Raw genomic sequence first — 26,672 nt, 5'->3', positions numbered from 1 at the left:
TTTTAGTCCAGAACCAAGGCAACAACAACAACAACCGTCCTACAGTTGACAACTTAGCTCGTTTTCTGAGGTTACAGCCGCCGGTGTTTTCCAGTAGCACCGAGCCAATAGTTGCAGATGACTGGCTACGCAGGATTGGAAGGGAGTTGACCACCGCAGGTTGCACAGATGCAGAGAAGGTGCGTTTTGCCGCACATCAGTTGGATGGACCAGCAGCCTCATGGTGGGAGAATTACACAACCACTTTTCCCATAGCCAATGTCACTTGGGATCAGTTTCAGCAAGAATTCCGCACAGCCCATGTCTCAACTGGAGCCATGAGCATGAAGAAGCGCGAGTTTTGCAACTTACGCCAGGGAAATCGTACTGTGGCTCAGTACGTAGATGAGTTTTGTAAGCTATCTCGTTATGCCCCTGATGATGTGGCCATAGATGCCGCAAAGCAGGAGAAGTTTATGGAAGGGCTAAATGATGAGATGAGCATGCAGTTGATGGTGGCAACATTCAACAACTACCAGGAGTTGGTAGACAAGTCTCTTATGATTGAAGGGAAGCAGCAACAGATTGAGAGCCGCAAGAGGAAGTATGGACAAGGAAAGTACAATTCTAGAGCTCAGCAAAAGCCGCGTTTCACCCTGAACTCAGGAGGACTTGTCCATAACCATGGCGGCCACACTCATAACGGAGGGAGTTCTCACAACCACAATGGCCCCAAGAATGGAAACGGGAACGGAGCAGGCAGCAATCAAAACCGCTCTAACCCAGCCACACCCGCCAAGAAGGACCTAAGTCACATTACTTGTTTCAAGTGTGGGAAGACTCGACACTATGCCACTGAGTGCCCTGAAGCAAAGAACAGCAATGGAAATGGAAGCGCTGGGAAGAAACCCAACCCTTTCAATAGGGGACAAGTGAACCACGTGAACGTGGAGGAAGTTGAGGAGCAGCCAGATGCAGTTATCGGTAAGTTTTTGGTTAAGTCTTTTACTGCAATTGTTCTTTTTGATACCGGTGCATCGCATTCATACATATCAAGGGGATTCGTGGATAAGTATAAGTTGCCCACTAAGGTACTTAGGACACCAATGCTAGTAAGTTCGCCAGGAGCAGAGTATATGGCAAGTCAGGGATGTTTTCATATGCCATTGACCATTGGAAACCATGTTTTCCCCTCAGACCTGATAATTTTGGAGTCCCAAGGTTTGGATGTGATACTAGGAATGGATTGGCTATCGATGTATGGAGGAAACATCGATTGCTCGAGTAAGTCAATTTTACTCACCACCCCGGATGGAAAAAGGATCAAGTATGTTTCCAGGCATGCGCCAAGGAGGACGCAAGTAAATTCTCTCACGGGAGTTGTTCAGGAGGAAGTGCCGGTAGTAAAAGATTACCCGGATGTATTTTCGGAGGAGTTACCAGGCATGCCACCAGATCGAGACATCGAGTTTTTGATAGAGCTGTTGCTAGGCACCGGGCCCATATCAAAGAGACCCTACCGGATGCCCGCAAACGATCTAGAGGAGATTAAGAAGCAGATTAAGGAGTTATTGGAGAAAGGTTACATTCGAAGAAGTTCATCACCATGGGGAGCCCCAGTGCTCTTGGTTGAGAAGAAGGATGGATCGTTAAGGATGGTTGTTGATTATCGTGCGTTGAATGAAGTAACAATCAAGAACAAGTATCCACTGCCGATGATCAATGATTTGTTTGACCAGTTGCAAGGAGCTAAGGTGTTTTCTAAGATTGATCTGCGATCAGGATATCACCAGCTGAAGATTAGGGAAAAGGATATACCTAAGACAGCCTTCACCACAAGGTACAGGTTATATGAGTGTTACGTCCTTTGGACTAACTAATGCCCCTGCCTATTTTATGAGTATGATGAACAAGGTGTTCATGGAGTTCTTGGATAAATTTGTCATGGTGTTCATTGATGATATCTTGGTATACTCGAAGAATGAAGAGGAACACAAGGATCATTTGCGTCTAGTTCTCGAGAAGCTCAGGGAACATCAGTTATATGCCAAGTTTAGCAAATGTAAGTTTTGGTTGAAGGAAGTTGGATTTCTTGGACATGTTATATTAGGAGAAGGTATAGCAGTGGATCCCACCAAGGTTCAGTCGGTCACTGAGTGGTTGGCATCCACCTCAGTTGGAGAGATCCGCAGATTTCTTGGACTCGCGGGATACTATCGGAGATTCATTGAGAATTTTTCTAAGATTGTGAAGCCTATGACGACATTGTTGAAGAAGGACACTAAGTTCCATTGGACTGATGAATGTGAAGCAAGTTTCCAGGAGTTGAAGAAGCGTTTGACTACAGCCCCAGTGTTGATTCTACCAGATATACGCAAGGATTTCCAAGTGTATTGCGACGCCTCTCGCTTAGGACTTGGAGGAGTACTTATGCAAGACGGAAGAGTTGTTTCGTATGCCTCACGACAACTGAAACCGCATGAGTTGAATTATGCCACACATGATTTGGAGTTAGCAGCTGTGGTGCATGCGCTCAAGACCTGGCGATATTTTCTCATTGGAAACCGTTGCGATGTGTACACGGATCACAAGAGTTTCAAGTACATCTTCACACAGAAGGAGCTTAACCTCAGGCAGAGGAGATGGTTGGAGCTCATAAAGGATTATGACCTGAAGTTGCACTATCATCCAGGCTAGGCCAATGTCGTAGCAGACGCTTTGAGCTGTAAGAGTTATGTTAACACCCTCGTAAGCAGAGGGATGCCAAAGGAGTTAGCCGAGGATCTCAGGGAACATTGTTTGGAGATTGTTCCTAGAGGTTATGTTGCAGCAATGGAAGTTCAGTCTACATTGCTGGGGAAGATTCAAGAAGCTCAGAAGGATGATAAGGAGATTGTCGAAATAAAGGAGAGAATGGGCGAAGGAAAAGCCAAAGGTTTTCGTGAGGATGAGTATGACACCTTATGGTTTGAGGACCGTATATATGTGCCCAATAATGCAGAGATCAGGAAGCTGATACTTCAGGAAGCTCATGACTCACCATACTCGATACACCCCAGAAACACTAAGATGTATTTGGACTTGAAGGAGTGTTTCTGGTGGACAGGTATGAAGAAGGATATTGCCGAGTATGTAGCCATATGTGATGTATGTCAGAGAGTGAAGGCAGAACATCAGAAGCCAGCAGGACTACTGCAGCCTATGCCGATACCCGAATGGAAGTGGGATAAGCTTGGCATGGATTTTATCACCGGATTGCCCAGGACCCGATCGGGATATGATTCTATCTGGGTAGTAGTGGATCGCTTGACCAAAGTAGCCCACTTTATCCCAGTGAAAACCACTTACACAAGTGCGAATTTGGCCAAGATATACATGACCAGGATCGTATGTCTGCACGGAGTTCCGAGGACCATCGTATCAGATAGAGGAACACAGTTTACTTCAAAATTTTGGCACCAGCTGCACCAGACTTTGGGAACCAGGCTAGAATTCAGTACAGCTTTTCACCCGCAGATAGATGGACAGACCGAGAGAGTCAATCAGATTCTGGAGGACATGTTGAGAGCTTGTGCGCTAGATTACGGATCTAGTTGGGATGACAACTTGCCATACACGGAGTTCTCTTACAACAACAGCTACCAGGCCAATTTGAAGATGGAACCTTTCGAAGCCCTATATGGAAGATGTCGTACACCGTTGATGTGGGATGAAGTTGGAGATCGACAGTTGTTTGGACCGGATTTGATTAAGGAATCTGAAGAGAAGGTTAAGCTGATTCGGGATAGACTGAAGGTAGCTCAGTCCCGACAAAAGAGTTATGCAGATTCAAAATGCAAGGAGGTAGTCTATGAAATCGGAGACAGAGCGTATCTGCGAGTGTCACCTCTTTGAGGAGTTAAGCATTTTGGAGTCAAGGGAAAGTTAGCCCCGAGATTTGTGGGACCGTGCCGTGTTCTGGAACGCATGGGAGAAGTTGCCTACAAGTTGGAGTTACCCGAAGGACTGTCAGGAGTACATGATGTGTTTCACGTTTCCCAGTTGAAGAAGTGCCATGCGGAGATGGCCGATATTCCTCTGAGAGATACAGTGCCCCTGGAAGCAATTCAGTTGGACAGTGATTTGACATATGAGGAGAAGCCTGCCAAGATTCTAGAGTTTGCCAGCCAAGTTACTCGCAGCAAGGTTATCAAGTTTTGCAAAGTTCAGTGGAGCCACCATACCGAGGATGAAGCCACCTGGGAATGAGAGGATGATCTACGCAAAGACCACCCGCACCTATTTTCTAGCCAACCCGAATCTCGAGGGCGAGATTCATCTTAACGGGGGTAGGTTTGTAACATCCCAGATTTTCAATTTGGAATGTTATACATACGTCATTCATGCATAGCATATTTTATTGCATTTCGTTTCGCGATCCTCGAAATTCTAAGCAACTCAAGGACCCTCGGAGAGAGTTGGGGATTTCACGTTTTTCATATTTGACTTTTATCAAATATTGAAAACAAGGATCACTTTGGTCTTAATTTATTCCGAAAATATTTCATATTAAAAATGTATGAGAGGAGATAATATGACTTCTCCAAAATAAATGAAATATTGGAGGAAAATATTAAAATCAAATATTTATTTTTATTCGGATTTTATTGCAATTTTATTTGAATTAGAAAAAATACGCGTTTTTCAAATTTCATTTTAGGCCTAAATAAATGTTCACCTTGTCCGACATATTTTTAGAGGACGGGGAAAATTTATTTCGGGATTTTTGGAGTCCGTTTAGTATTCTTTTTCTTTCTTTTTCTGCATGGAATAATTATTAAAAAAAAAAGGAAACCGACCTACGGGCCGTATCCGGCCCGGACTCCTCCCCAGGCCCCCTTATAAGCCGGCCCCCTGCCCCGCAGCCCACCGCCGCCGCCAGCCCACCCCGCGCCTCCAAACCCTAGCGCCGCCGCCGCCTCGCGCCGCGCCGCGCCACCGCCGCTGCTGCCCGCCGCCGCCCGCCGCCGCCCGCCACGTCGGATCTCGTCGCCGTTGACCGGTCGGTTTTCCACGGTTAACCCCGGTTTTTTTTATTATTTTCCCGGTTTATTACTTAGATCGGTTTTTCTGTCGATTTATTTATTTTGCGGATGTTCGTCCGTTCGTTCGTTAAACGAATGTCGTTCACCCGTTAGTCACAGACAGCGAACGTTCGTTCGTTAGTCTGTTCGTTAGTTTTTCTTTTTCCAGGGTTTTCACAATTATTTTCGATCATGATTTCTGACTCGATTTTCATTTTAGTTTATCTTTTCGCTCGTTTATCAGAATCAGGCGATTCAAGCGCCTAGTTCTTCGTCTCGAAGCCCTCTTTCTGTTTAACCAACTTGAACAAGATTTTGATACTGTAAAATTTGACTTTAGTCCAGATTAGCAATCGGATCTTGTTTCTTTCGTCGTTTGAGTTTCGTTGCTCCATTTGATTTGATTCTTTTTGCAAACCGGAGTTCTTAAGTTGAACTTTCTGGTTAGATCTTCTTATTTGAGTTTTACCCATGCATCTTTGCTTGATTGCTTATGTATATTATTGTTTATTTGCGATAGAATTCCCGGAGTGCGAAGCGTGCTACTACGAGTCCCTAGGTTTTGCGGATCGTCAGCAAGGCAAGTAACACATTGATCATACCCCTCTATTACCCAGTTTTTATGCATAAGTTACAACCCTCACACATTGCATGAGTAGGATCTCTTAACATGTGGGTTTGGGAAGTAGTTGATGAGGTAGAACCTATTGCCCTATTTATTATCAAACCCTTGGGAGTTACTTCTACGTATGCTTATATTGCTATGCTATGCTCGTAGACGTGGATTGGGTTTGAGTGTATCCATGACAGATGTGAGTTGTTAATTAATGGTTCAAGTTAAGGTGGCAACTTTAATACACATCTGGGTGGATTGCTTGTTTGGGCACCTGGAGAATCCAGTGTTGTCCTAGGATATCCCGGAGTACCCGTGTGATCATCCTACGGTCCGCCACCCAGGCTCAAAGGGATATTAAGATTATTCATGCTAGAAACTTGCGTGTGCAGCCACAAGCCATTATGGGCTCTGGCGTAGTTGAGTATGTTGCATGACCTCTTTCAGTGGTGGGCTAGCAGATGTAGAGGGAAAGTACGTGTAACTGTCCATCCAGGGTAAAGAGTTAATGCTTCTGAAAGACTGTGTCTCGGTCATCCGTTTCTCAAACACCCTGTAGTGCGAGAAATCCATCGAAGGCGATCGAGTCTTGTGGGAAAAAATGCGCAAACCTCTGCAGAGTGTACAATCTAATCATGGTTAGCCGTGTCCCCGATTATGGACATCTTGAGTATCTAGTACTTGGATTATCCTATTGTATCTCATCACTCTAATTTAATTTGTTGGGTTGATAATTACCTTTAATTGGGATTGAGTTGGAGGAACCTTCTCAATGATGTTTCAACTACCATGATAGTTAAATAAAATTTATTCCTTTGTTGTAGGGAAAAATTGGCTTTTCGCAAAAATATTATAACCATAGAGCCTCCACCAGCCATATATGCATGTAGTGATAGCATTATTCTGTTTATTGCTCTATTGTGTTATATTGCCAGCATATTCCTTGTGCTGACCCGTTTTCGGGCTGCAGCGTATTATGTTGCAGACTTTTCAGACGAAGAGTAAGGTTCGCTAGGCCGTTGTCGTGCACTCAGCTATGCCGTTGGAGTTGATGGACTCACTTTATCTTCCAAGCCTTCCGATGTTATCGTGTTAGGTGGCCTTAAGCCATATTTATTGTAATAAGTTCTCTTTGGAGACATTCGATGTAATAAGTGTGTGATTGCTACTCTGTTATAAATCCTTCGAGTACTGTGTGTGTCAACCTTACTGATCCAGGGATGACACTGAAGCACAGAGACTTGACCGTTTGAGGTCGGGTCGCTACACAAAGCTTTTTGCCAATAAACGCCCATGATTTGTCCCTCTTCTAGCCGACGCGTGGCCAAACTAGCCGGGCGGGAAGCTTGCGCAGTAAACAGCGCGGTAGCGCGGGAACAGGCTCTTCGAGCCCACGCCTGGGGTGCGGTGTTGTCAAGCGTGCACTGGTTTCTGGAATCCTCTGCTATGAACGTCGTAACAAGACGTGACGATTACAGGCCGGCCGACCCCCATTTATTACAGCGGCCATTTAACCTACCCTTGTGTCTCTTCAACATTTCGATCGCGCCCCACCATTGCAAGAAGCACACCCACCATGAGAAATTCTTAGAGGGTATCCTGCGCGGCTCCAATGGCGCTCTGAGCGGCTGCCGACGACGAGCAGCAGTTCACCATGCATGCCATGGTGGACATCCACAGAAGGTTCATGGACCTCTCGGTGGTGTACACCAATGACCCGGTCTGGGTGGAGCACTCCATCCACATCATGGAGGTGTTGCTTGCCGAGGAGAAGTACAAGGTGGTCGGGTTTGACCTCGAGTACACCCGCGCTCGTGCCAGGTCTCGTCCCAAGGTCGCCGTCGCCCAGATGTTCTTGCGCCACCACGTCCTCGTCTACCACTACTGCCTGGCCACAAGGCCTTGCGAGCATTTCACCAGGTTTGTCAACATCCCCCACTACATGTTCGCTACGGTGGACATCACCAATGATGTAAAGGCGCTCGAGAATTCGGGCATCGCCTACCAGAATCTTGTCGACATCCAGGGCCAATACAAGATCAGGGGCAGCAAGGAGCATGAGAAGGACTCACTGGTTCACCTCGCCGAGGCCATCATCGACCCCTACTACAGAGACATGAAGAATTCGTGCAATAAGGACAAGCGTGCCTGGCACTCGGCCTGGATGGAGAAACTCGAGAAAGCTCACGTCGTGTACACGGCCAAGGAGGCGTACACAAGCTACGACATGTACCGGCGGATCGTTGACATGAGGAAGTCCCTCCTTCCCCAAAACGGCCAGGGATCCAGCTGGAAGCAGAGCAATGGCAAGCGTCGTCGCAAAAATAAGTAGATGATTAGATCCTCATTTCTCCTACTTTAGTATGCATGTAATTGCTTACTTTGGTGTGTGCAAATGTTATGTGTGTAGTCACTTGTGTAATTGTATGCTTAATTTGGTTATGCAATGCTGTCTTTTTTAGTATATATGTTGATGCTCTGTAAACAGAGCGTAGATGGTGTGCGGACAAAGAAAATCACATCGCACACGAACTAAACAATGTAACCCGTTGGTGATGTTTTCATCAATCACTCACAATTGTATACCAGCAATCGTTTGCTCACAACACACACGGCTTGTTAGCAGTAATCGTCTGTGTTCTTATCGGTCTTCGCACACGTTTCTGATTACAGGCCTGTTTGCCTCGTATCACACACATCTTGTTCATTTGAACCGTTTCTGTTCTCGTGTCTCAACACAAACAGTTCATCCGAGTGAACCGCATGTCGTATATCGCACACACCTTTGATCTGGCTGACCGTTTCTTTTGTGTTGCCTAATCACAAACAGTTCATCCGAGTGAACCATATGCTGTGTATCGCGCACGCCTTCATCTGGCTGCCCGTTTCTTTTGTTCCTCCTCATCGCAAACAGTTCATTGAACTGAACTATATGCCCTTCATCGCACATGCAAATAAAACATGAACCGTGTTTGATGCATCCATCATCGCAAATGTTTTAACATTTCTGACGGTTTTCATACAACACCGTTTGCGATTATTGCATCGCACACAGTTTCTCGAAGGTTCTCTGATCGTAGTGTCATGTTAGCAGCATCCTGCAGTAGTGTAAGTACCTGTTGTCCTTTATCAGTGTACTTATATTGACAGGTAGTTGTTCATGTACCATCACTCTGCAGCTTATTTTCCTTTGCCCTCCATTTTCTACACATCAAATCTATATTTACTCTTACCATAAGGTTGGATAACACCGATGGTACTGAAGAAGTTTAGCTCTGCATTGCTCTTGGTTGTACCTTTTGCCTGTATCGTTGTACTTACATTTATAGCTACTTGGTTATGTAGCATCACTCTTCATCTTATCTTAAATATTATCCATTTTTTCTTATATTATCACATCTATATTTACTCTTAACAAAATGTAGAATAAAGGCAATGCTTATGAAGAAGATTATGTGGTAAACTTCTTCAGTTGCCCCCCCCCCCATCAGCATGGACAAGGGCTTTATAGAGCGTGTCTTCACCAATAATGTAAGTTTGTCCTTCTCAAGCGTTTAAACTTTGTTGTGTATATTTGGTTAGGCATGACTGCAACAACTGTTTATTTTTGGTGTTTGCATCAAATTGCATGTTTGAAGTTTATTATGTAGTTCATAAACAAAACTTTGTCCTTCTCAATTTAAGTTTTCAGTTGTACAACCAAGTTCCTTCTTCATACCATGTAAATTAAACTATATAGAGCAAGTGATCTTCTTTTGCACTGCATGTATGCTTTTGTTCTTGATCCATAATCCAGTGGTGTGGTGAACCTACCCACTATAGCACAATGTCATATTCTGCAATGTCTTAACTATGAACAATGTCATATCATTCTACTATTATTTAAACCGTCTCTTTATTTGCCAATCTAAAATGGGATAAATTGACACCACACTAACCAGTGATACTTATGTGTTCTTGATTTGTAATCCAGTGGTGTCGTGAAATTGCCAACTCCTTCACAATGTCATTTCCTGCAATGTCTTAACCTGAACAATACCATATTGTGTTAATGCTATTTTAAATTGTGTCACTTTATTCGTCAGTAAGAAATGTGATGAATTGTCAGCACTGATACTTATATGTGCAAAACCTATCATCTGTCTGCTTGTTTATCTTTCAGAGTGAGGAGGATGTAAGTGTCAAACAAACGCAGTCTCATCAGCTTGCTCAACTGCTTGCGCTGCAGCTCCCGAGCAGGGCTAACCTTTCTTGAACTCTATTGAAGTGTTGTCGGTTTTGTATATTATTTTGTCAGCGTGTTTATTTGCACTGGTGGCGATCTTTGATGCCTAGTGTATGTAATCTGCTGTCTGCTTGTGCTTTATTATCACAGTGGCGAACTTTGATGCCCAGTGGATGTAATATGCCATAATTTCTTTATTGTATAGTCTAGGTTTTTTCTTATTCATGATGCTGCAGTTATTATACTATATATTACTAAATAGTAAGATGGAGCGAGCTAGAAGCAATCACAACGATTTTGGCTCCTAAGCCGTTCGATCCAGCTAGCCAATGACATGGATTTTTTGGCCGTCCTCGCAAACGCGGCCTATTTCTTTTTGCCCATCATTTCTGGGCTGCTGCTCTGCGGACAGACCAAGGCGGCTTATGGTTAATCGGGCCTGGAGGGGATGTCAACTAGGCCTGGAAGTTTTGGCCCGATTGATTTTCATGCCTGCCTGAAGTCTGGATACGTACATTAAACTGAGTTGTTTGTCTCAAAAAAAACTGAGCTGTTTCCAGCTTTGAGGGCAATTGTCAATTGTGCCACGCTAAACTAGACATATTCTTTCCCTCAAAAAAACTAGACATATTCTTCTATTTCTTTTTTCCGGGAGAGACATGCTCTTCTCAAAATAAAAATTATATAAAAAAGATCTACAAGGCTATTATCTGAATAAAAAGACGTATACTTTCCCTCAGAAAAGGATAAAAGACTATACAAATGCAAACATAACTTATTTTTTCCACAACATATTTTTTAACACAAGATGGAGCGAGCTAGAAGCAATCACAACGATTTTGGCTCCTAAGCCATTCGATCCAGCTAGCCAACGACGTGGATTTTTTGGCCGTCCTCGCAAACGTGGCCTGTTTCTTTTTGCCCATCATTTCTGGGCTGCTGCTCTGCGGACAGACCTAGGAGGCTTATGGTTAATCGGGCCCGCAGGGGATGTCAACTAGGCTTGGAAGTTTTGGCCCTATTGATTTTCATGCCTGCCTGAAGTCTGGATACATACATTAAACTGAGTTGTTTGTCTCAAAAAAAACTGAGTTGTTTCCAGCTTTGACGGCAATTGTCAATTGTGCCACACTTAACTAGACATATTCTTTCCCTCAAAAAAACTAGACATATTCTTCTCTTTCTTTTTTCCGGGAGAGACATGCTCTTCTCAAAATAAAAATTAAATAAAAAAGATCTACAGGGCTGTTATCTGAATAAAAAGACGTATACTTTCCCTCAGAAAAGGATAAAAGACTATACAAATGCAAACATAACTTATTTTTTCCACAACATATTTTTTTACACAACATCCTATATAACCATATGCAATTATACAATCCTATATTCCATCCTTATTGTAGCAAAATGTTTAGAATAAATTAGATAATTTCATCAAACATGGACGGGCGCGGCAAAGCGCGCCATCATGATCTAGTATATCCTGTCTTCGCAGTAAACCGGCTAAACCGTAAAATTACGATACATAATCGAGTCGTCATGCAAATCACTACATAATCGGTTCGTTAACAAGCCTAAATGTAAACTGGCCCACTAGTAGATTCGGGCCTTTAATAGGCCGAGTAAACCGTCGGCCCTATTTTCGCAAGAAAACTCAATGGGCTTTTAGGAGGCTGAAAAGTAGGTTGGGCCTGAAACGTGCCGAGCAGCTCACGGGCCGGTAGCAGGCCGAAATAGACCCCGGCCCATGATTGTGCCAATCACATCACGGGCCGTTAACAGGCCAAAATTGTCTCGGTCCTTGTTTGGCCCAATCAGATTATCAGCTGTGAGCAGGCCGGATGCAAACCGGGCCGTAGTTAGGCCCAACTATATGACGGGCTTTTAACAGGCCGAAATAAATATAGGGCTGAAATGTTAAACAGGCCGAAACTAATATCAGGCCGAATTACTAAATGGGCCTTTAGCAAGTGGGCCCAAAAGCATAGCATCCAGTTGACGGGCCGAATCTGATATGGGCCATAATTTAGCCCAAAGCCTCTTAAAGAGCCGGATCTGATCTGGGTCGTAATTTCGCCAAGAACGTGGTAGGCTTTTAACGGGACGGAACTCATATGGGCCTTTATTAGGCTCGGGACGTGGGAGGCTGTTAATGGACCGAATCCAATATGGGCCGGCATTTGGCCCAAAACATAGCCTGTTAACGGGCCAGCCCACTAGTGTCCTCAAAATCTTGTGGGCCTTTAGCTGGGCTGGCCCATTATGGTCAATGAAAACTCGTGGGCCTTTAACTGGGCCAATCCATTATGGTCCACAAAAATCTTGTGGGCCTTTAGTTGGGCCGACCCATTTAATCTTTATGGGCCACTTTTGGGCCCGTCCACGTGTCAACATATCATAGGCGCATCTCGCCCATTGGATGAGTGACACATGTGCCAACGCAGAGCTGGCACGTGGTTCCATGGGCCAATGAGAATTTTACACTTGGAAAATCGGCATTGGTCATCGCTGTTAGCGGGTTATCGGATCCAAAACCGGACCCGATAGCTTAACGGCGACCAGTTATGGTGGATGCCACGTGTCGGTCACCCTTGACGAAAGCACTTCCATGACGCGGCATTTATCTTCATGGAAGTGAACACTTCTGTGATGATAATTCTAGTAATGTCATGGAACACTTCTATGACAGCACAGGTATGACTATCTTGATTCTGTCATAAATTCATCATGTTTGTACATGCATTACAGAAAACGTGACCTACTCTGACAAACACGTATCATCACGGAAGTGTATTTTTTTGTAGTGTCTATGGCTATCCTATGATGTTTGAGTAGATCCGTTTTTTCCTATGGGTTAATCGTGATCTTGGTTGGTATGATTGTATATTTTATTTTTGGTGCTGTCCTACGGTGCCCTCCGTCTCGTGCAAACGCGAGGGCCCCCCGCTGTAGGGTGTTGCAATACGTTCATGATTCGCTTATGGTGGGTTGCGAGAGTGACAAAAGCTTAAACCCGAGTAGGTGGGTTGTTGCGTATGGGATAAAGAGGACTTGATACTTAATGCTATGGTTGGGTTTCACGACCTTAATGATCTTTAGTAGTTGCAGATGCTTGTTAGAGTTCCAATCATAAGTGCATATGATCCAAGTAGAGAATGTATGTTAGTTTATGCCTCTCCCTCATATAAAATTGCAAGAATGATTACCGGTACTTGTTATCGATTGCCTAGGGACAAATGACTTTCTTGTTGACAAAAGCTATCCACTTTTACTGCCTTGCAATTTATTCGTAGTTTTATTCTCGCAAAGTACTCGTAGTTTTATCCTTGCAAAATAGTTTCATACTTGTTTCCGATAAAGCAAACGTCAAGATTGCGTAGAGTTGTATCGGTGGTCGATAGAACTTGAGGGAATATTTGTTCTGCCTTTAGCTCCTCATTGGGTTCGACACTCTTATTTATCGAAGAAGGCTACAAACGATCCCCTATACTTGTGGGTTATCAGACTCCGTTTGACATGGATTTTCTGCGAAACAAAAAACATGCAACAAACAGGAACTGGCACTGGGCACTGGATCAATATGTTAGTCCCAAAAAATAGTATAAAAAGTTGCCAAAAGTATGTAAAAGTTGTTGAATATTGGCATGGAACAATCAAAAATCATAGATACGACGGAGACGTATCATCGTGCGGCACGTCACAACAGACAAGCACCTCGACATGCGTCGTCGGGTAGAGACTTTTCTTGGCCACAAGCTCCATGGTCTCGTCCAAGATCGGTGTGGTACTACAGTCGAACATGCGGGTAAAATACTAGGAGCAGCTGCATGTGCATGGCCGAGACGCCGATGTTGGCGTGGGAGGTGCTAGTCGCTGGCGGTGCAATGTGCTACATGGGTTAGGCAGGCACCTGTTGCCACGCTCGAAGGACGAGCAGGAAAGGAAAGGGTCTTGCATGCGTGTACAGATTCATGCAGGAAATTATTTCCTAGAAATACGACCTTTGTTTACCATTTTTTTAGGCTATAGATAACCCACACGAGGAAATCTATTATAACCACTGGATGAAAATTAGTGGTACGGGAGTACGGATTGTAGCATGGGAGGGGAGCAAGCAAGCCTCATCCCACTCGATTCCCACAACGGCGCTCGAACCCATGACACCACACGTCCGCCGACCTGCGCCTCGCCCCTCTCGGTCCCACTACCCCTCTACTTTTATGAGAATGACATGTGGGCCAGCCGCATTTAGAGTCCATGTATCATTGACTCAAAGGCAGGTGCAATAGCCGCTGAAGCTCGGTCCCGTGGGCCCCGAGAGGGAAATGTAACTCCTGCGCCAAGCCTTGTGGTGCTCCCGCGGTACGAACTCGTGCCAAACCCGGAATTTGTTTCTTACTACTACCAACGCGCTGGCCCATGCATTGCAATGGATCCAAAGTAGTAGAATGATACTTGTTCACAAACTTGAAACATAAACATGATAACCCACAAGTATAGGGGATCGCAACAGTTTTCGAGGGTAGAGTATTCAACCCAAATTTATTGATTCGACACAAGGAGAGCCAAAGAATATTCTCAAGTATTAGCAGTTGAGTTGTCAATTCAACCACACCTGGATAACTTAATATCTGCAGCAAAGTATTTAGTAGCAAAGTAGTATGGAAGTAACGGTAACGGTAGCAAAAGTAACAGTAATAGTTTTGTAGTGATTGTAACAGTGGCAACGGAAAAGTAAATAAGCGAAGAACAATATGTGAAAAGCTTGTAGGCATTGGATCGGTGATGGAGAATTATGCTGGATGCGATTATTCATGCAACAGTTATAACATAGGGTGACACAGAACTAGCTCCAGTTCATCAATGTAATGTAGGCATGTATTCTGAATATAGTCATACGTGCTTATGGAAAAGGAACTTGCATGACATCTTTTGTCCTACCCTCCCGTGGCAGCGGGGTCCTAATGGAAACTAAGGGATATTAAGGCCTCCTTTTAATAGAGTACCAGACCAAAGCATTAACACATAGTGAATACATGAAATCCTCAAACTATGGTCATCACCGGGAGTGGTCCCGATTATTGTCACTTCGGGGTTGCCGGATCATAACACATAGTAGGTGACTAATGACTTGCAAGATAGGATCAAGAACTCACATATATTCATGAAAACATAATAGGTTTAGATCTGAAATCATGGCACTCGGGCCCTAGTGACAAGCATTAAGCATAGCAAAGTCATAGCAACATCAATCTCAGAACATAGTGGATACTAGGGATCAAACCCTAACAAAACTAACTTGATTACATGATAAATCTCATCCAACCCATCACCGTCCAGCAAGCCTACGATGGAATTACTCACGCACGGCGGTGAGCATCATGAAATTGGTGATGGAGGATGGTTGATGATGACGATGGCGACGGATTCCCCTCTCCGGAGCCCCGAACGGACTCCAGATCAGCCCTCCCGGGAGAGATTAGGGCTTGCCGGCGGCTTCGTATCGTAAAACGTGATGAATCCTTCTCTCTGATTTTTTTCTCCCCGAACACGAATATATAGAGTTGGAGTTGAGGTCGGTGGAGCTCCAGGGGGCCCACGAGGCAGGGGGCGCGCCTAGGGGGTAGGCGCGCCCCCCACCCTCGTGGCTAGGGTGTGGCCCCCCTGGCCTTGATTCTTTCGCCAGTATTTTTTATTATTTCCAAAAATAATCTCCGTTGATTTTCAGGTCATTCCGAGAACTTTTATTTCTGCACAAAAAAACACCATGGCAATTCTGCTGAAAACAGCGTCAGTCCGGGTTAGTTCCATTCAAATCATGCTAGTTAGAGTCCAAAACAAGGGCAAAAGTGTTTGGAAAAGTAGATACGACGGAGACGTATCAACTCCCCCATGCTTAAACCTTTGCTTGTCCTCAAGCAATTCAGTTGATAAACTGAAAGTGATAAAGAAAGCCTTTTACAAACTCTGTTTGCTCTTGTTGTTGTAAATATGTAAAGCCAGCATTCAAGTTTTCAGCAAAGATTATGAACTAATCATATTCACAATAACACTTAGGTCTCATGTTTACTCATGTCAATGGAATAATCAACTAGCGAGCAATAATAGTAAATCTCGGATGACAACACTTTCTCAAAACAATCATGATATGATATAACAAGATGGTATCTCGCTAGCCCTTTCTGAGACCGCAAAACATAAATGCAGATCACCTTTAAAGATCAAGGACTGACTAAACATTGTAATTCATGGTAAAAGAGATCCAATCATAGTCATACCCAATATAAATTAATAGTAATGGATGCAAATGACAGCGGTGCTCTCCAGCTGGTGCTTTTTAATAAGAGGGTGATGACTCAACATAAAAATAAATAGATAGGCCCTTCGCAGAGGGAAGCAGGGATTTGTAGAGGTGCCAGAGCTCGATTTTTGAAATAGAGATAAATAATATTTTGAGCGGCATACTTTCATTTGTCAACATAACAACCGAGAGATGGCGATATCTTCCATGCTACACACATTATAGGCGGTTCCCAAACAGAATGGTAAAGTTTATACTCCCCCTCCACCAACAAGCATCAATCCATGGCTTGCTCGAAACAACGAGTGCCTCCAACTAACAAGAGTCCCGGAGGAGTTTTGTTTGCAATTATTTTGATTTGATTTGCATAAAGCATGGGACTGGGCATCCCGGTGACCAACCATTTTCTCGTGAGTGAAGAGCGGAGTCCACTCCTCTTGAGAATAACCCGCCTAGCATGGAAGATACAGACAGTCCTAGTTGATACATGAGCTATTCGAGCATGCAAAACAGAATTTCATTTGAAGGTTTAGAGTTTGGCACATACAAATTTACTTGGAACGGCAGGTAGATACCGCATATAGGAAGGTATAGTGGACTCATATGGAATAACTTTGGGGTTTAAGGGATTGGATGCACAAGCAGTATTCCCGCTTAGTACAAGTGAAGGCTAGAAAAAAACTGGGAAGCGACCAACTAGAGAGCGACAACAGTCATGAACATGCATTAAAATTAATAAACATTGAGTGCAAGCATGAGTAGGATATAATCCACCATGAACATAAATATCGTGAAGGCTATGTTGATTTTGTTTCAACTACATGCGTGAACATGTGCCAAGTCAAGTCACTTGAATCATTCAAAGGAGGATACCACCCTACATACCACATCACAACCATTTTAATAGCATGTTGGCACGCAAGCTAAACCATTATAAACTCCTAGCTAACAAAGCATGGCATAAGCAACTATAATCTCTAATTGTTATTGCAAACATGTTTATTCATAATAGGCTGAATCAGGAATGATGAATTAATCATATTTACAAAAACAAGAGAGGTCGAGTTCATACCAGCTTCTCTCATCTCAATCAGATCATCATATATCGTCATAATTGCCTTTCACTTGCACGACTGAACGATGTGAATAATAATAATAGTGCACGTGCTTTGGACTAAGCTGGAATCTGCGGGCATTCAATAAACAGGAGAAAATAAGGCAATATGGGCTCTTGGTTAAATCAACAATAATGCATATAAGAGCCACTTTAACATTTTCATTATGGTCTTATCCTATCGACCCCCAAAGAAAAGAGAAGTAAAACTATTTACACGGGAAAGCTCCCAACAAGCAAAAGAAGAACAAGAAATATTTTTGGGTTTTATTTTTAATTAATACTACTACAGCAAGAAGTAAACTAGCTAAAAGCTACAACTTTTTTTTGGTTTTTCTTAAGGTTTTTCAAACACACAAGAAGAAAACAAGAAAATAAACTAGCATGGATAATATAGTGAAAAAGTATTAGCACCGACAACTGGCAGTGAGTGTGTGAACATGAATGTAATGTCGGTGAGAGATACGTGCTCCCCCAATCTTAGGCTTTTGGCCTAAGTTGGTCTATTGCCATGGTTGGGCTGGCGGATATCCAAAGTTGTAGTTGGGGTCGTACTGAGATGCAACGGCTATCGCATCGTGGGCTGCAGCTTGGAGGTGAGCTGTCTCAGTCCTCCTCTTGTACTCGTTTGCCTCCTCCCTGGTTATAACATGTCTCCTTTTGCCTGAAAGTCAAAGAAAGTAGGAGCAGGGAGAGCGACGTGATAGGTGTGTCGTCTGTCAAAGATTAGTCAGTACTGGAGGAACGGATCGTTCCTCTCAACAAAATGATGACAAACCATAGCTTCATAATCTAAGTAAACAGGAGGCAACTCAACATCATACTCACATATGGGTATATCAAGAAAATTAGCCAAACGGGTTGCATAGATGCCACCAAATAAATCTCCATTAATTCTATTATTATGCAACCTACGTGCAACAATGGCTACCAAATTATAATGCTTATCTCCTAATACAGCACTCCTAAGAACACTGAGGTCAGGGACACACATGTGACCTGCTTCATCCTTACCATTTATGCACCTACCTATGAAGAGAGCAAAATAATGTATAGCAGGAAAATGAATGCTCCCTATGGTAGCTTGTGTTATATCTCTAGACTCCCCCACAGTTATACTAGCAAGAAAATCTCTAAACTCAGATTTCCGAGGCTCACTAGTGCTACCCCATTGTGGAAGTTTGCAAGCAGTATTAAAATCCTCTAAGTCCATAGTATAAGAATTTTCATAAAGATCAAACAGGACAGTTTGAGAATTGCGTGATGATGAAAATTCAAACCTTCTCACAAAGGAATCAGTGAGATAGTGGTACTGATGGCACTTATCTGCCTCGAAGCTCACAAGATCAGCGTTACGCACATATGCGTTAAATTCTTCCTTAATTCCTGCTCGATCCATAAAGTCCTCTGACGGCCATTCACAAGCCCGCACTTGAGCTTCCCTTGGTGGCTCACCGTCCGCATCGCGTATTGCGAGCTTGGGTCCTTGCTTCCTTGAAGGACCACCTTGGTACATTTTCCTAAACATAATTCTTCCTCTGATTTTTTTTGAAAATTTTAGTAACTTCAAATAAAAGTGAACCAAACTCAACAAAATTGATAGCAACTACTCCCACAAGTGCCTAGAGACTATATCATGCATTACAACTACTTGGAACCATATAAATTTGACATGCAAGCTCAAGAACATGGTCACCTAGGCAGCAAAAATTTGCAATGAATAAAGCACTAGAACAAAAACTAATTGGACCATTGGAGGAGTCACATACCAAGGAGGAATCCCCCAAAGCAGTTTTGTGAGAGGTGCTTTGAGCAAGGAGATCGAAAATGGCAGCAAAATGAGCAAGAACTCGTGCTTGAGCTGGTTGGTGATTTTTTTGGGAGGAAGAAAGAGTGTGTGGTTGCTGAAATAAGTGGAGGGGAGCCACCATGGGCCCACGAGGCAGGGGGTGGGCGCGCCCTGGACCCTCGTGGCCAGGTCCTTGCTCCCCCTACTGTGTTCTCAGTGCAAGATATTCTCAAATATTCCAGAAAAAGTCATATTTCAATTTCGGGGCATTTGGAGAACTTTTATTTTCGGGGTATTTATTATTGCACGGATAATTCAGAGAACTGACAGAAAATACTATTTTTGCTTTATTTAATCTAATTTACAGAAAGTAAAAGAGGGGTACAGAAGGTTGTGCCTTCTAACTTCATCCATCTCATGCTCATCAAAAGGAATCTACTAACAAGGTTGATCAGGTCTTGTTAACAAACTCATTTCGAATAACATGAAACCAGAGAAATTTCGAATAACACTATGTTACCTCAACGGGGATATGCACGTCCCCAATAATAAGAATATCATATTTCTTCTTGACAGTAGGAAGAGGAAATTCAAAACCTCCAAAAATAATCGATGGAATTTTTCAATAGAATTGATGCTATGAACTTGAGGTTGTTTCCTCGAAAAGTGTACCGTATGCTCATTACCATTAACATGAAAAGTGGCATTGCCTTTGTTGCAATCAATAACAGCCCCTGCAGTATTCAACAAGGGTCTTCCCAGAATAATAGACATACTATCGTCCTCGGGAATATCAAGAATAACAAAGTCCGTTAGAATAGTAACGTTTGCAACTACAACAGGCACATCCTCACAAATGCCGACAGGTATAGCAGTTGATTTATCAGCCATTTGCAAAGATATTTCAGTAGGTGTCAACTTTTTCAAATCAAGTCTACGATATAAAGAGAGGGGCATAACACTAACACTGGCTCCAAGATCACATAAATCAGTTCTAACATAGTTTCTTTTAATGGAGCATGGTATAGTTGGTACTCCTGGATCTCCTAGTTTCTTAGGTATTCCAGCCTTAAAAGTATAATTAGCAAGCATGGTGGAAATTTCAGCTTCCGGTATCTTTCTTTTATTTGTAACAATATCCTTCATATACTTAGCATAAGGATTCATTTTAAGCATATCAGTCAAACGCATACACAAGAAGATAGGTCTAATCATTTCAGCAAAGCGCTCAAAATCCTCATCATCCTTTTTCTTGGATGGTTTGGGAGGAAAAGGCATGGGTTTCTGAACCCATGGTTCTCTTTCTTTACCGTGCTTCCTAGCAACAAAGTCTCTCTTATCATAACGTTGATTCTTTGATTGTGGGTTATCAAGATCAACAACAGGTTCAATCTCTACTTCATCATTATTGCTAGGTTGAGCATCAACATGAACATCATCATTAACATTATCACTAGGTTCATGTTCATTACCAGATTGTGTTTCAGCATCTGATATAGAAATATCATTGGGATTCTCAGGTGTGTCTACAACAGGTTCACTAGAAGCATGCAAAGTCCTATCATTTTTCTTTTTCTTTGTTTTAGAAGGACTAGGTGCATCTACATTAGTTCTCTGAGAATCCTGCTCAATTCTCTTAGGTCGACCTTCAGGATACAAAGGTTCCTGAGTCACTTTACCCCCTCTAGTCATAACTCTAACAGCATTATCATTCTTCTTATTATTTAATTCATTGAGCAAATCATTCTGAGCTTTAAGTACTTGTTCTACTTGAGTGGTAACCATAGAAGCATGTTTACTACTGAGTTTAAGTTCACCTTCAACTCTAGACATATAATCGCCCAAGTGTTCAATCATATAAGCATTGCGTTTTAATTCTCTACCAACATAAGCATTGAAGTTTTCTTGTTTGACAATAAAATTATCAAACTCATCTAAGCATTGGCTAGCAAACTTAGCAGGAGGGATTTCAGCTTTATCATATCTATAGAGAGAATTTACCTTTACTACCTGTGTCGGGTTATCAAGACCATGTATTTCTTCAATAGGTGATGGATTAAAACCACGTATTTTTTCAACAGGCGGTAAATTAAGACCATGTATTTCTTCAACAGGAGGTAAATTCTTAACATCTTCAGATTTATACCTTTTTCTTTCATAGATTTCTTTGCCTCTTGCATATCTTCAGGACTGAGAAATAGAATACCCCTTTTCTTCGGAGTTGGCTTAGGAGTTGGTTCAGGAAATGTCCAATTATTTTCATTGGCCAACATATTATTCAATAGAATTTCAGCTTGATCAACAGTTCTTTCCCTGAAAACACAACCAGCACAACTATCCAGGTGGTCTCTTGGAAGCATTGGTTAGTCCATTATAAAAGATATCAAGTATTTCATTTTTCTTGAGAGGATGATCAGGCAAAGCATTAAGTAATTGGAGAAGCCTCCCCCAAGCTTGTGGGAGACTCTCTTCTTCAATTTGCACAAAATTATATATTTCCCTCAAAGCACCTTGTTTCTTATGAGCGGGGAATATTTAGCAGAGAAGTAATAAATCATATCCTGGGGAGTACGCACACAACCAGGATCAATAGAATTAAACCATATCTTAGCATCACCCTTTAATGAGAACGGAAATAATTTAAGGATATAATAGTAGCGAGTTCTCTCATCATTAGTGAACATGGTAGCTATATCAGTTAATTTAGTAAGATGTGCAACAACAGTTTCAGATTCATAGCCATAGAAAGGATCAGATTCAACCAAAGTAATTATCTCAGGATCAACAGAGAAATCATAATCCTTATCAGTAACAAAGATAGGTGAAGTAGCATAAGCAGAATCATATTTCATTCTAGCATTCAAAGATTTTTCTTTAAGCTTAGCTAATATTTTTTTAAGATCACTTCTATTATTGCAAGCAAGAAAGTCTCTAGCAGATTATTAATCCATAACATAACCCTCAGGCACAACAGGCAATTCATATCTAGGGGGAGAATCTTCATCATCACTTTCATCAATATTATCAGTTTCAATAATTTCATTCTCTCTAGCCCTAGCCAATTGTTCATCAAGAAATTCACCAAGTGGCACAGTAGTATCAAGCATAGAAGTAGTTTCATCATAAGTATCATGCATAGCAGAAGTGGCATCATCAATAACATGCGACATATCAGAATTAATAGCAGAAGCAGGTTTAGGTGTCGCAAGCTTACTCAAAACAGAAGGTGAATCAAGTGCAGAGCTAGATGGCAGTTCCTTACCTCCCCTCGTAGTTGAGGGATAAATCTTGGTTTTCTCGTCTTTCAAGTTCTTCATAGTGACCAGCAGATATAAATCCCAAGTGACTCAAAGAATAGAGCTATGCTCCCCGGCAACGGCGCCAAAAAATAGTCTTGATAACCCACAAGTATAGGGGATCGCAACAATTTTTGAGGGTATAGTATTCAACCCAAATTTATTGATTCGACACAAGGGGAGCCAAAGAATATTCTCAAGTATTAGCAGTTGAGTTGTCAATTCAACCACACCTGGATAACTTAATATCTGCAGCAAAGTATTTAGTAGCAAAGTAGTATGGAAGTAACGGTAACGGTAGCAAAAGTAACGGTAATAGTTTTGTAGTGATTGTAACAGTGGCAACGGAAAAGTAAATAAGCGAAGAACAATATGTGAAAAGCTCGTAGGCATTGGATCGGTGATGGAGAATTATGCCGAATGCGATTATTCATGCAACAGTTATAACATAGGGTGACACAGAACTAGCTCCAGTTCATCAATGTAATGTAGGCATGTATTCCGAATGTAGTCATACGTGCTTATGGAAAAGAACTTGCATGACATCTTTTGTCCTACCCTCCCGTGGCAGCGGGGTCCTAATGGAAACTAAGGGATATTGAGGCCTCCTTTTAATAGAGTACCGGACCAAACCATTAACACATAGTGAATACATGAACTCCTCAAACTATGGTCATCACCGGGAGTGGTCCCGATTATTGTCACTTCGGGGTTGCCGGATCATAACACATAGTAGGTGACTAATGACTTGCAAGATAGGATCAAGAACTCACATATATTCATGAAAACATAATAGGTTCAGATCTGAAATCATGGCACTCGGACCCTAGTGACAAGCATTAAGCATAGCAAAGTCATAGCAACATCAATCTCGGAACATAGTGGATAATAGGGATCAAACCCTAACAAAACTAACTCGATTACATGATAAATCTCATCCAACCCATCACTGTCCAGCAAGCCTACGATGGAATTACTCACGCACGGCGGTGAGCATCATGAAATTGGTGATGGAGGATGGTTGATGATGACGATGGCGACGGATTCCCCCCTCCGGAGCCCCGAACGGACTCCAGATCAGCCCTCCCGAGAGAGATTAGGGCTTGGCGGCGGCTCCGTATCGTAAAATGCGATGAATCCTTCTCTCTGATTTTTTCTCCCCGAACACGAATATATAGAGTTGGAGTTGAGGTCGGTGGAGCTCCAGGGGTCCCACGAGGCAGGGGGGCGCGCCCCCACCCTCGTGGCTAGGGTGTGGGCCCCTCGGCCTTGATTCTTTCGCTAGTATTTTTTATTATTTCCAAAAATAATCTCCGTTGATTTTCAGGTCATACTGAGAACTTTTATTTCTGCACAAAAATAATACCATGGCAATTCTGCTGAAAACAACATCAGTCCGGGTTAGTTCCATTCAAATCATGCTAGTTAGAGTCCAAAACAAGGGCAAAAGTGTTTGGAAAAGTGGATGTGACGGAGACGTATCAAAACACTCTAGTTTTGATATACATATATCAGTAAAAATAAATTATGCTTCACTGAAGACATATTCCTCGGGGCTGGTTTGATGAGGTTAGGGTGGGTGTGGCTGGTTTCAAGATAATAATAGATTTTTACAACATTGGTGAAAAAAATTCTAACATTTTGTAGCATGGCACGGCATCCGGTGCACCTAAGCGCCTGAAAAAAAGTGGAGTGCACTCTAAAGATACTTACATGCTCACATTTAGTGGAGTGCACTCTAAACACATTATCTATTTATTTTTCTCTAGCCTTCCCTAGCCATGCAACCAAGCCACATAAGCTAGTCATGCATGCAATCCATAAATTGCAATATACTCCAGCATGCAATGCCGCCACGTCATGTATTTATGTCTGTTAGTCATAGGCTGTTTTTTGCATTAGTCAAAATATTAATGTTTGATCAAACTAAACTCCAAATGTCCGCCGGAGCCGAGGCAGAGGACGTATGACGGGGGTGGTGGAGGCGTCTTCGTAAGAGGAGGAGAGCTCGAAGGATAATCTTGCACGTCCGCCGCCACCTGCATATCGGCACGGGACTCCTCGAGCGCCCACTGGAGCTCGCGCTCCTCCAGGGAGCGGTGGAGTCACGGGATTTTCCTAAACCACGATGGGCACCATGTAGTACTCTTCGTAGCCGGGGGCGCGGTGCTCACGTCCTGACTCCTGGGGTAATGTCTGGAGCACGCGCTCAACCACCTCATGAGCCATGAGGGTGCCATGCTCGCGGTCGTGCTGTTAGAGCACACGCTCGTGCGCCTGAGCGGCGAGGATGCGATATTTGTGGGTGTGCTGCCGGAGCACGTGCTCGTCCACGTCGAGAGCACCGATGATGCGATGTTCGCAGGCGGCGATGATGCGATGCTCGCGGGCATGCTGCTGGAGAACACGCTCGTCGACATTGTGAGCAGCGAGGATGCGATGTTCGTGGGCGTGCTGCCAGAGCACGCGCTCATCCACATCAAGAGCGGCGGTGATGCAATGTCCGCGGGCATGCTCTCGACAATGCGATGCTCGCAGGCATGCTCCTGGAGAACCCGCTTGTCCACATTGTGAGCGGCGAGGACGCGATGCACCTCCTCTTGACTGACCAGGGTGTGCTGCTGGAGCACAGCTACCCCTCATGGCCGACGAGGGCGAGCCGCTAGATCACACTGTCCTCCACATGGAAAGTCAGCGCGCGCTACTCGCGGCCGTAGAGGGCGTGCTCCACCTCGGCGATGTCGGAGACTCCATCCTCTTCCCAGGCCGCGGCACCATCCACTTCGGCAACGGCTGCGTGGTCCGGTGGGTGTTGTGTCCGTATGGGAGCTTCGAGCTATAGTACCAGTGGGGGAAGGGGGTGACCTTTTCGTGGTTTCACGTGGTCTGAGGAGAAAAATAGAATCGGAAGTGGCACAATATGTTGGGATGTGTCGGAGGAAGGCTGGCAGGAGCAGTACAACAAACATCACATGCGGACCATATTTTGAAAAGGGTTTAATGTAATTTGTGTGAAATGGGTATGTGTGATGTATGAGTAGTACATCCATATCATTGACATTCATGCATGCAACAAACATTTGTGTGCACGATTTCACCCTATTTTCTTATTCCGTATGGTAGTCGATTTGATTTCTGTAATCGGAGCTCATTTTTTGTACTTGGTTTCAATTGAAGGAAATATGCCCTAGAGGCAATAATAAAGTTGTTATTTTATATTTCCTTATTCATGATAAAGGTTTATTATTCATGCTAGAATTGTATTGATCGGAAACCTAAATACATGTGTGAATACATAAACAAACACCGTGTCCCTAGTGAGCCTCTACTTGACTAGCTCGTTGATCAAAGATGGTTAAGGTTTACTAACAATGAACATGAGTTGTCATTTGATAATGGGATCACGTCATTATGAGAATGATGTGACGGACAAGACCCATCCGTTAGCTTAGCATTATGACCGTTCAGTTTTATTGCTATTGCTTTCTTCATGTCAAATACATATTCCTTCGACTATGAGATTATGTAACTCCCGAATACCGGAGGAATGCCTTGTGTGCTATCAAACGTCATAACATAACTGGGTGATTGTAAAGATGCTCTACGGGTATCTCCGAAGGTGTTTCCTGAGTTGGCATAGATCAAGATTAGGATTTGCCACTCTGAGTATCGGAGAGGTATCTGTGGGCCCATTGGTAATACACATCATAAGCTTGCAAGCAAACAACTAAGGAGTTAGTCACAAGATGATGTATTACAGAACGAGTAAAGAGACTTGCCAGTAACGAGATTGAACTAGGTATGAAGATACCGACGATCGAATCTTGGCAAGTAACATACCGATAGACAAAGGGAATTACATATGTTGTCATAAAGGTTCGACTGATAAAGATCCTCGTAGAATATGTAGGAGCCAATATGGGCATCCAGGCTCTGCTATTGGCTATTGACCGGAGAGGTGTCTCGGTCATGTCTACATAGTTCTCGAACCCGTAGGGTCCGCACGCTTAACGTTCGTTGACGATATAATATTATATGAGTTATGTATGTTGGTGACCAAATGTTGTTTGGAGTCCCGGATGATATCACAGACATGACGAGGAGCTCCGGAATGGTCCGGAGGTAAAGATTGATATATAGGATGATATGGTTAGGCCAAGGGGTAAGGCCCACGGGGCTTTAAGTTGGTGCAAAAGGAGTTTTGCGGAGGCCAGGGGCCAAATGCCAGACGCCAAGGACTGTGGCGTCTGGTCCTGGAAGTCCGAGAAGGACTCTTCCTTGCGGGCAAAACC

Source organism: Aegilops tauschii, chromosome 5 (genome assembly GCF_002575655.3).
Source record: "Aegilops tauschii subsp. strangulata cultivar AL8/78 chromosome 5, Aet v6.0, whole genome shotgun sequence".
Lineage (NCBI taxonomy): Eukaryota > Viridiplantae > Streptophyta > Magnoliopsida > Poales > Poaceae > Aegilops > Aegilops tauschii.
This window is presented reverse-complemented; position numbering follows the sequence as displayed.